Below are 12408 nucleotides of genomic sequence, written 5' to 3' on the forward strand. Positions count from 1 at the left end.
TGCTGGAGTGTGCCTGAATTTCAAAGGCCAGCCTGAACTACATAGTGAGTCCCTGAAGGAGAGAGAGAGAGAGAGAGAGAGAGAGAGAGAGAGAGAGAGAGAGAGTAGGAGGAAAGGAGGGAGGGGGAGGGAAGAGGAAGAGAAGGGAAAGGATAAACATGTCACTTTAAAACATTTACGATCATTCATAATGTTTTAGCTGTGGGTCTTTTTCTTTTTCTTTCAAAATATAAATATTGTGGTAGAAGAATTACCTAGAAAATATGTATAATACAATGCTTAACAACAGCAACAACAAAAAAGCAGATGGTAAGTTCTCACAATATGCGTTGTTCCAAACTGTGAACTTAAGTCTCAGTGGAACTGCACTCAGAAGAAAACTTCTTGTGCAGAATGCAATGGTTAATGATCGCCACATCACATACTGTGCCCAGATTTGGAGCTTACAACAACGCACTCTATGCTTTGTAGACTGGGTGCATGGCAGTGTCTCTAGTACAGTGCAGACTGGGTGCAGGACAGTGTCTCCTGTGCAGTGTAGACTGGGTACAGGGCAGTGTCTCCTGTGCAGTGTAGACTGGGTACAGGGCAGTGTCTCCTGTGCAGTGTAGACTGGGTGCAGGACAGTGTCTCCTGTGCAGTGTAGACTGGGTACAGGGCAGTGTCTCCTGTGCAGTATAGACTGGTACAGTGGCAGGGTCTCCTGTGCAGTGTAGACTGGTTGCAAGGCAGTGTCTTCTGGGCAGTGTAGACTTGGTTCAGGGCACTGTCTCCTGTGCTACTGCATAGGATACAGAGGCAGGGTATCTTGTGCAGTGTAGACTGGATGCAGAAGTAGGGTGTGCCAAGTAGACTAGAAGCCAGGCAGGGTTTCCCACCCTCTGTGGTAGTTACTGAGTCCTCTGCAATGTGAAGTCAGTTCACAGCTTCACCCAAGCCAAAGAATCAAACATGCATGGTTTCATCCTGCTGTGAACTGACTTCACATCATCCCAAATCTAGGTTCCCAAGGCTAAGTCACTGGGATCTGATTGCATCTCCTGTATGGTCTTTCAACCACAGAGCCTAGTTTTCCTTAAATCAGCCACCTCTGGTTTCTTTGTATGGAAACTCAGGGCAGAGAAACAAGTGTGGCCTTCTTAAGGCTTGAGCCTAAAACTTACACAAGTCTATGTATCCACATTTTATTAATTCAAACGCTAGAGTCAGCACACCTTCACTGCCAGTGTGGTCTACAACTGCTTGGAGTCTGGTCAGCAGGACATACTGGACAAATCATTGCCTAGACACACCATCTATATTTCTCTTTGTTATTTCAATAATACAATAATGTAAATCTTTCATTGCCACGAATCCCATACTTTAGAGGACAGTCTGTACTGGTTTTGAGATAACTCAGTCTCTGATTTCTGCTCCCTTGTCTGGGATATGGAGCATTCAAGGATGTTGCTTAATTACAGTTCTTACACTACATTCATGTTCAGGGTGTGTGTGTTAATAATTTTTATAATTTTAATAATTCACAGAGCCTCTACCCAGGCACTGTTTTACAGGCCTGACTTCTCTGGTGTTTATGGACGGTAACAAGCAGCATGTGTAGAGTGAAAAGAGCCCATTTCTACTAATGCATTTCTCAAACAAAACTCTTGTAAAGTTAGAAGGAAAGATGCATATTCGAAGCTCGAAGCTATCGAAATGTTAGGAATTTATCCTATTAGGCACCTTGTACAAGCCATAATTACAGGCTCATCCATGACATTAGTGAGTATAAGAGTCCATCAGAAAGATCTGAGGAGGCTCTAAAATATTAGCACAAACATCTCTGAGACAGATCTGATCTTCTTGTAAAACTTATGAATTTAACAGCCAAGCTGAACTAGTGTTCTGCAGATAAAATTGGCCTAATAATCCTATAGCTTGTGGCCTTAGTGCCCAAGCACACTGCACTCACAGTTTGCAGTGATCAACACAACAGTAGAAAGTTATTGGGTGCCCCATTTTCTCAGTTTTCCAAACAGTCATTTATGTCGTTGCCTTGCCTGTACCCAGATGAGGTATACCTTCAGCTTTGGGAGCAAAGCAGCCCTACAGACAGCTGAAAACACCAGCATGCAATCTTAGGTCCATCCGTTTACTCCACACAGCATACAAATCCATCTCACAAGGACCAAGAACACAGTCAAGAAACAATCCTAGAAAAAGTTCACATGACAAACGAAGCAGCGGAAGCTGGGCAGATAGCTTGCAGGAAAGCACTTGTCCTGCAAGGAAGGCTGCCTGAGTTTGAACCACAGGTGCCTGTGGCTAATCTCAACTCTCCTGGGCAAATGGAAAATGGAGGCAGGGGAGCCCTCACAAACTCACAGGCCGGATAGCCTGGCACAAGCGGCTGAGACCATAATAAAAAGAGACACAAGATTGTCTTCACATCTACACACACACACACACACATACCATACATGCACACACACACATATGACATACACATACACCATACATGCACACACACACACCATACATGCACACACACATATGACACACACACACACCATACATGCACATACACATGCACACACACACACCATACATACACATACACACACACACACACACACACACACACACAATTTTGAAAAGGAAAAGAAATGAAATACTGGGTTTCTCCTTTTTCTACTATGAAATGTTGAGATTTTAAAAAGCTAATATAAAGTGGTCATTTCAATGATTCTGTGAGAACTGGAGAGATGGCTCAGTGGTAAAGCTCTTACTGGTCTTGCCAAGGACCCAAGTTTAGTTCCTAGCACCCACACTGGGCAACTCACAACCACACTCACATATGCATGCACATATCCATAAACAAGCACACAGGCAACTAAAATAATTACATACAACTATTTAATAACTTTGCAATTTTTAAAAATCATTCTGCAGTCATGAAAGTGACCATTAATTGAATGTCTGTGTTACTATCATCCCAGGCAATATACCTAAATTATCATTAAATATTCTTTAAAGGTGTTATTACAAAATGTTTGTTTTGTCGTTTTGTTTTGTTCATTTGGTTGGTTAGGTTCTTTTGGTTTTTGGTTTTTGGTTTGCTTTGGTTTGTTTTTCTTTTTTTGTTTTTACGCATAAGGAGACTGCTTACATGGTTCATCCAAGATCAGAGATGCCAACCCTCGTCTGCCTGGTGCCAAGTATCATTTACTACAAGACACTAACTCCAATAAGGAGTTCTCTGAAGAGGAACCAAGTTGATAATGATTGCTGTCTTTAAGTTAGTTAGTTTTGGTTTTTTGAGACAAAGTTTTTCTGTATAGCCATGGCTGTCTTGGAACTCACTTTGCAGCTCAGGCTGACCTCATATTCACAGAGATCCACCTGCCTCTGCCTCTGCCTATGCCTCTGCCTCTGCCTCTGCCTCTGCCTGTCTCTGCCTCCACTTCTGCCCTCCACTTCTGCCTCTAAATGTTAGGATTAAAGGCATATACCACCACTGCCCAGCTATGGCTGCCTATTCTAAACTAGCAATGAATCTGAAAACTTTACCTGTCTTATTGGTTTCTTATGTACATATAAATTATCTCAGTTTTAGAAATTACCTACATATCAAACAATATTTTCAAGCCTTTTTTTTAATTTAAGAGAGTGTGCATGAAGTGGAAACTTCTGGATTCTTTGGAAAATCAGTTGTGTCAGATGGTGTTTTTCGGTGTTTTTCAGCTAAAGCAATAACATGAAAGGGCATGTAATCAAGGATTCTTCAATGTTATGGTTTGTATAAGCCTGGCCCAGGGAGTGCCACAATTAGAAGGTGTGTCCCTGTACAAGTAGGTGTGGCCTTGTTGGAATAGGTGTATCACTGTGGGTGTGGGCTTTAAGACCCTCATCCTAGCTGCCTGAAAGCCAGTATTCTGCTAGCAGCCTTCAGATGAAGATGTAGGACTCTCAGCTCCTCCTGCACCATGCCTGCCTGGATGCTGCCATGTTCCCACCTTGATGATAATGGAACCTCTGAACCAGTAAACCAGCCCCAATTAAATGTTGTCCTTATAAGAGTTGTTTTGGTTATGGTATCTGTTCACAGTAGTAAACCACTAAGTTGCTAATGACACGCATGTATTGGTCCACCTTACATTGCATAGTTGAGCTCCATTTGTCGGGACTCCATAGAGAGAAACACACCATAAAACTTCTGGTGGTGTGCTGGTGGCTTCCTGCCACTCCTGCAGACTCAGGCCAATTTGCAGAGTCTTGGAGGGATCCTCTGTAGAGCAGAAAATATCCTAACCACTGAGCCATCTCTCAACAGCTCCTTCAGACAATTTATAAGCAAGCTGTAGAAACATTCTCTGTGTGATACCTCACAGTCATCAATAATGCCTGACTGTTGCAGGAACTTTAATGAGAAGACACTGGATGGTATGTTAATTCTATCATTCACACCAGAAGAAGAAGTGATGCTAACTTAGACTACTTAGACTACTCGTGATTGTAACAAACGTCTCAGCAGAAGGGACCCAGAATTGACGCATTTGCTGAGTTCATACAGAAAACTGCTTCAGACCTACAGGTTTATGACCCTTAACTTTAGAAGTGTTTTATAAATATTTCTGAGTTCATATCAGGGGTTTATTGCAGCATACCAACTCTTTATCTTTATTTGAGATCTTTTCAAATTTTAGAACTCTTAAATACATTTACCATTCGGGGACTCCTGGATTCTCACCTCACAGTTAAATGTTGCAACTTCTTATCAGGTTTACATAAGATATTAAATGCTTTTCATTACAGCGTTATGTTTTCTGTTGAGTCTGAGGAGTGTGTCCATGGAATGAGCTCCTGAGAAGTCTTTATTGGTTTCTACTAAAACAATCTACTAATCATCCCAAACTACTAAAACATGGGGAAGAACCAACCTAAAAAGTGATACTTGCAGAGATGGGATTCAGAGAGAGCTCCTGGGTCATCTTCCTTCTGCAGTCCCCTAAAAGTTATTTTAGGGGAGTCCATTACTCCCTAGATTTTGTTTTAGTTTGTCTCAGTTTGCTTCATTCAGTACATTCCAAGTCCTCTCTTGATAATAGTCATATTCCCGGCTGCCTTCTCTTGGCAATAGCTGACCTGGCTGTGAGCCCAAAACATGGTAAATTACAAATTACTACCAGATGAAGCCATGAGTTTTACAAAGAGCACTTCCTCCAGGCTCAGAACGCTGTGAAGCTAGGTGACATCACTGGAGTGATTAAGATCTGTGTGTGTGTGTGTGTGTGTGTGTGTGTGTGTGTGTGTGTGTGCGAGAGAGAGAGAGAGAGAGAGAGAGAGAGAGAGAGAGAATTCTTGTGTGTTTGTGAGTGTGTGTCTGAGAGACAATGCTTGTGTGTATGTGAGTGTGGTGTTTGTGTGTGTGTCTGTGCCCATGTATGTGCCCCTATTTGTCTGTGTGTGTGCATGTGTCTCTGTGTGTATTATCACCCACATGCACATATGTTATTAGATGGTAGAGCATTAATGAAGTTCCCTATTAATTTCTAAAATCAGAAAATAAGAAATTAGTTGCCCCAGGCCTAGGGCTCTCACAGTTCTGAGATCTCTTTCCTGTCTCCTCTCACATCTGGACGTCCGAGTGTCTGGCTGTTGCCCACTCAATCAAGGCCTTTGGCAATGCGCACATCGGAATGCCGCCCCTGCTTTTACAGCCACCACAGTGGTGGATGGTGTCTTCAAGGAAATCAAGCTTTCAGATTAAGAAGGAAGGATGTGGTCCTCTTTTTCTACCCACTGGACTTCACTTTTGTTTGCCCCATGGAGATCACTGCTTTTAGCAACCATGCTGAGGACTTCTGAAAACTAGGTTGCGAGGTGCTGGGAGTGTCTGTGGATTCTCAGTTCACCCACCTGGTGTGGATCAATACCCCAAGGAAGGAGGGAGGCTTGGGCCCCCTGAATATCCCTCTGCTTACTGACGTGACTAAGAGCTTGTCCCAGAATTACAGCGTGTTGAAAAATGATGAGGGCATCTCTCTCTTTTTTTTTAATTGATATATTCTTTATTTACATTTCAAATGATTTTTCCTTTCCAGGATCCCCCCTCCCCGAAAGTCCCATAAGCCATCTTCCCTCAATGAGGGCATCTCTTACAGGGGCCTCTTTATCACCGGTGCCAAAGGTGTGCTTTGCCAGATCACTGTCAGTGACCTACCTGTGGGACGCTCTGTGGATAAGTCTCTCTGCCTAGTCCAGGCCTTTTGGTATACAGAGGAGCATGGGGAAGTCTGTCCTGCTGGCTGGAAGCCGTGCAGTGACACCATCAAGCCCAGTGTAGATGACAGCAAAGAACACTTCTCCAAACACAACTGAGATGGGTAAACATCAGTGAGCCTGAATCTTGGATCTCACCTGTGCTCCAACCTGGACGTCCTGTGCTGGCCCCAGAAAATGCTAGATCTTCCTCCATACTCTGAAGGGGCTGGAGGCTAGGTGGTGGCTTTCTCGCTACCCACCCAGAATCTGGTTAATGATTTGTAACTATGGTTAAGGACCCTGGTTAAGGACCCTGCACTGAGCACACCCAGCTGGGCCCAGGTCTACAGTAAGCCAATAAGGTATTGGGACAATGAAAGAAAGAAAGAAAGAAAGAAAGAAAGAAAGAAAGAAAGAAAGAAAGAAAGAAAGAAAGAAAGAAAGAAAGAAAGAAAGAAAGAAAGAAAGAAAGGGAAAGGAAAGGAAAGGAAAGGAAAGGAAAGGAAAGGAAAGGAAAGGAGGAAGGAAGGAAGGAAGAAAGGAAGAGAGGAAGAAAGTTGTAATGGTCCAGGAAAAAGTTTAACAGTGACAAGAAACATTTAAGAAATGAGAGTTATAAATCTCTCCTTTAAAGAGGCCACCTCCTGTAGCCAGGCAGAAAACCCACTGGAGCAATAGGGATACCAACAAAAGTTTTGACCCAAAATGTATCCTGTCTACAAGAAATGCAGGGACAGGGGACAGAGCAGAGATGAACGGAATGGTCAACCATAACTCGCTCAACTTGAGACCCAGGCCATGGGCAAGCACCAGTCCTGACACTATTGATGTCATGCTTAGGGAGCCTAGCATGGCTGAGAGGCTCCACCCAGCACCTGACTCAGACAGATGCAGAGTTCCACAGCCAACCATTGCATGGAGCTTAGGAAATCTTGTGGAAGAGTTGGGAAAGGATGGAAAGCCTTGAAGGGGTAGGAACTCCACAGGAAGGCCAACGAGTCAAATACCCTGGACCTCTGGGCTGTACCAGGGTAGGATTCCCAGGGGGTCTCCACTATCTCAAAGGAGAAGGGGATGGGGGAAAGGACTATGAAAGGGGAAGACCACCAGGAGGGGCGACAGCAATTGGGATGTAAAGTGAAGAAACTTAAAAAAAAAAAAAAGGTTATTTTCTCAATAACTTCTCTTCAACTTAAAATTGTACATAGTTACAAATAATTTTAATTTTAATTTTGGAATATAATTTTAATATAGCCAGGCAGTGGTGGTATATGCCTTGATCCAGAGGCTGGAGGATCTGTGGTTTTAAGGACAGCCTGGTCTACAGAGCAAGTTCCAGGTTAACCAGGGATACACAGAGAAACCTTGTCTCGAAAAACCAAACAAAAAATAATAATAAAACAAAAATGAAAAACAAAATCAGACTTCTTGAGAAATAAAAAATAAACAATATTCCTACTTAAATGTTTTGTTTCATCTTTTCTTTAAAATGTTTTCCTTCTTTTATTTTTATTACTTCTGATTCTAAAGCATTCACTATGATTTTTATCAACAAACATAAGTGTCCATTTAAAAAACATTTTATTTTTAATAGATAAGTTTTAATAATCTGGGTAAGATAATTTTTCTAGACTCTAATCAACCAAAAATAAAATAGAAATAGAAAATTTATTTATATTACTAAGTCCACAATAAAATTATTTTTAATTATGTGAGTGAATGTTTCTATATTTTCCTCCAGGTGTCAAACTGACTTTTTGAGCCCTGGAATGCAAATGTCATTTTGAAATCTGACTTTATCCCATATGCTACAAAGGTTGTTCTGGAAAATTGTTGAGAAAGCACCTTCTAAATAAGTATAATTCGGGATGACTGTTCATGATATATTGACTGGTTCTGTATACAAGTGGAAAGAGTAGAGAACCTGTCAAATTAAAGCGGGACATCTGTAAAACGCTTTGCAAGAGAACGTTAAAATGCTATAAATCAATATGTGAGTGTTTAGAACAAAGTGAAGTCGCCCTGTGTTTTGCGGATTTGATTCATTCCCATGGTTCAGGGTGGTGCTTATACAGTTAGGCTGCAGCAAGGCTGGGGAAGACAGATTTCTCCACCAGCCCCTTTGCACCAAGAGATTTCTATTAAATTCAGCTGTGGCGGCGAGAGTTCATCATTTCAGAATCTGTGACTGTTCTGGAGGCTGGCATGGAACTCTGTAAAGCCCAAGTTGACCTGAACTTGAGATACCCTTGTATGAGTGTCCCATGTGCTACCGTTGCACATGGGCACCGCCTGTCCCCAAACCCTGTGTTTGGATCCTGTAATTCTAATATCTGTCTAAATGTGAGCACGCTGAAAACACAATGCCGATTTCCCGTCCTGAGAAACAGAGATATGAAAAGCTCTCTGATGGTGACTGTGCAAGAAGGACCAGTGTGGGGACTAAGAGTTCAAGCCACATCACATACACTTGAAATGCCTTTGTAAACTTCAGTGCACGTCAAGGGCAGGACGGGTTTCTCCCGCAGCAGCGCCCCCTGTGGCCATGCACTGTCGATGCAGATCTTCACTCTGCCCTTTCCCCTGGACTGAGTTCAGTCTGCAAGCTCAGACTAAGCACCCTGTCCCACAGAGGATCAGACTCACCTACTGGTAAATCTGACTTTCCAAGGATCTTGTCTAAGATCACCACTTCTATGCTTTCCCTGAATCCCACCTAGACAAGACAGGTGTGAATCCAACATGTGATGGGAATCACTGATGGGGGAAGAGGGGGGTGGAGGGGCGGGGCATATACTGAGCCACTAAAGTTTAGCGTTTCCTTAATAGAAGACAAAGATCTAAAATTTCTCTATATGACCCCCACACCCTACACCACCACCCCTCATCTCGGCGAAGTAGAGACTGCCAAGGACTGACTCCGGAAATTTGTTTCCTGGTAAAATCTGAAACAGCATCAGCTTGTTTCCAGTATTTTCTCCTGTGGGTGTGCTGTGTGTGTGTGTGTGTGTATGTGTGATATGTGTATGTGGTATGTGTGTGTGGTATGTGTGTATGTGGTGTGTGTGTGGTGTGTGTGTATGTGTGTTATGTATGTGGTGTGTGTGTGTGTGTTATGTATGTGTGTTATGTATGTGGTGTGTGTGTGTACAGAGATTATGTAAAGGTGTGCTCACCTCCGCAGATTCATGCAGCTCACGCTATACACCGAGCGAGCCCCTGGGCTCTGCATAGTCATCACGAGCAAGCCTAGATCTGTGCTGACACTTAAGTACCAGCATGTCCTGGCTGCTCTTCTGGAAAAAATGCAGTGCACTGCGGGAGTTCAGGCACTTAATCTAAAAGGACAAACTTTTACTAAACTGCACTGCTTGAAAGTATAAAATAAAACAAAGAAAGCTTTTTAAAATCTCCTTAGAAGCTACTGGAAGGTCATTCTTTTCCACCAGAATGAAAAATTTCCTGGCGTAAAACTGCAAGCTCAGAATACACGTTGTGTTTCTCACAACAGTCCACTTACTTACTGTTGCCTGATGGAGACAACCCTTCCTGTAGCCCTTCCAGTTTATAAGGCTTCTCCCCAGCTTCTCCAGCTTCTCCCAGCTTCTCCCCAACTTCTCCCCAGCTTCTCCAGCTTCTCCCCAGCTTCTCTCTAGCTTCTCCAGCTTCTCCCCAGCTTCTCCAGCTTTCCCTCTAGCCTGACACAACTGTCTGGGTAAGGGCCACCCAAGACTGACAGGGAATGAGTTGCAGGCAAATCCCACAGGTTTTCTCCCACTACAGGGCAGCCCAGTAAACCGTTAACCAGTGCAGCAGCATCCGCAGGCTCTGAGGACTTAAAGTAGGTGACCCCCCAGCAAGAAATTTCAGTCAGCTGAAGATGGAAGTGAAGGAAACTTCAAAGGGTCACGTCTAGACAACACCTTCCTGTCTCAGAGAGCTGCTTTCGACCTCCACGCATTGCAGACCGGGGCAAGGAGGAAAGCCCGTCAGACCTCATTGACCGTAGGTAATGAAACAGGGTAATTTCTTCTGATAATGTCACCAAAGAGGAAATCCTACAGACTAAACCGATTAAGACCTCAAGGGAAATATCATATGCACAAAATTGGTTGAGGGGGGTTTGGGAAGGTTGTGGGGGGGGGGGGGAGTTGTAGGAGAAGGGGTCGTGGATGGGATATTTTTTTAATTGATTTGGGCTACTTTTCTGTAGCAGAAACCAAATTTGAGGAAAACTTTGAGTTATATAACAATAGATAAGTCCTCTGTGCATGTCCACCATTAGACAGTTATAAACAAACTTGTGGGCCTCCACGATCTGAACCTATTCCCCTTCGAGAAGGGATGGAGCTTTTCCACTGAAAAGGACAAAGACGATCAGGCCAACTTGAGCTTTTTTGTTTTAACCTATGACCTGGGCACCAAGTGAGGCGGGAAGGCACTCCTGCCTAGCTGAGCTATGTGAATACATGGTGGGAAAAGAAGTAAGGAATTTAAGTCTAATGATCTTCAGTTGATATGTCTTGCTAACTGTGACACTTGGGCTTACCCTGCAACCCTGTATGCATGTTTTTATTTAAGAAAGGTTTTCAACATGAAAACAAAAATGCCATTGTATGTTTCAAATGCTGTTATTTACTGCTTTGACCTAACTGTCCCTTTTAATCACCTATTTCAAAAGCAAGAGTGTTATAGTTCTTCATAATGACCCCCTCCAAATTCATGAGCCGGCTTATCCCCAAGCACTTACGACCATGGGGGGCACCTGACAGTTTGTGATAATGCCTTTGCTGACATACAGCTAAGACAGTGTGGTCTTTCCAGACACACCTCATGGGTTATCTGAGTCAGAACTGATCTTTGCTAAGGGATCTACAACCTACAGTAGCTGGTTTTGAAAATCTGTGTCCTGGTTTACCAGCGTGGGTCTTACACTAAGCAACAGTTTAAAACCGAAGGGCTTGACTGCACTTCTGACTCGCCGACGCCCCTGCAGGTGCCTCCTTGTTGTGGGTGTCTTTCTAGGTGCTGAAGACTGCAGCCCAATTCTTCAAACTCTCCTTCAAATTTGGAGAGGTCTGTGGTAGTTACAAATGTTGAGCGCCTGAAGTTTGCTGTAATGAGAAGCATGGAGTCGCGCGGCAGCCATATTTACTGGCCGTCTTGATTCAGCACGCTCTCCTGGGAGTATGTTATTGAACAATGGGATCCAGGGCCGTGTTGGTAGCAGTCATCAATTACTTTTTACTAACAAGATTATATGCTTCTATAAAGCCCCTGATTTAAGTTCTGAGGGAAAGCAATGTCTACCAGTAAAATTCTGACTTGAAACTGGAAAGCTGTTATTACTCTTGAAACTATTAACTTATAAGAAATATATATTATATTATATTATTTAAGTTATTGCATTTAAGAGGACTACTTTTTAAAAAGAAGAAAATGTGGAACCTTTGAAAATATTGTTTACAAAAAAAAATCCAGTGTCTATGATTTTCCAGTTATGGAAGTAATGATGTAGGCACTGTAAAAAAGTTTTAGAAGATGAAAAAGTGTCTAGAGACAAGTGAACCTCCTTATCATGACCATCCTGACACAAGTCAGCCTACTCTCATCATCTCTGCTTAGACTACCATCTTGCAATCAGCAGTATCTTACTTTACACGGGCATGCTTGGAAGTTATGTCAGAATTCTCCCAATGGAAAAATAATTTTATTAACTACACTACACTCCATTCTAGAAATACGCTATATCTTAATGATTTTCTTGAACACCTTGTTTACTCCAAACATGTTGCTACTAACCATGGTCTAAAACAAGAATTACTCGGCTAGCACACAATTTGAGCCCATGAGCACAGTTTTTTGGTTTTGGTTTTGTCTTTTTAAGTATCCTGGTTCTGGTGGTGCACACCTTTAATCCCAGTGCTTGGGAGACAGAGGCAGATGGATCTCTGTGGGTTCAACACCAGCCTGGTTTCCAGAGCAAGTTCTAGGACAGCCAAGGCTATGCAGAGAAACCCTGTCTCAACCCCATCCCCCTCACCCCACACACAAAGAAAGCCTCACAGTGTAGAATGTGATAGGCTCACATTGACTATGCAGCCACACTGGCCTGAACTTGCCATCCCCCTCCCTCAGCCTCACTCACCAAGGCTGGGATTATAG

The 12408-nt window shown here is 43.0% G+C and overlaps 1 pseudogene; it reads left to right on the top strand.

The window, feature by feature from the left end:
* Nucleotides 1-6360, top strand: part of LOC127682470 (peroxiredoxin-2-like) — an 83529-nt pseudogene extending 77169 nt beyond the window's left edge.
* Nucleotides 6361-12408: the final 6048 nt, after the last annotated feature.

This window comes from Apodemus sylvaticus, chromosome 4 (genome assembly GCF_947179515.1).
Source record: "Apodemus sylvaticus chromosome 4, mApoSyl1.1, whole genome shotgun sequence".
NCBI classification, from domain to species: Eukaryota; Metazoa; Chordata; class Mammalia; order Rodentia; family Muridae; genus Apodemus; species Apodemus sylvaticus.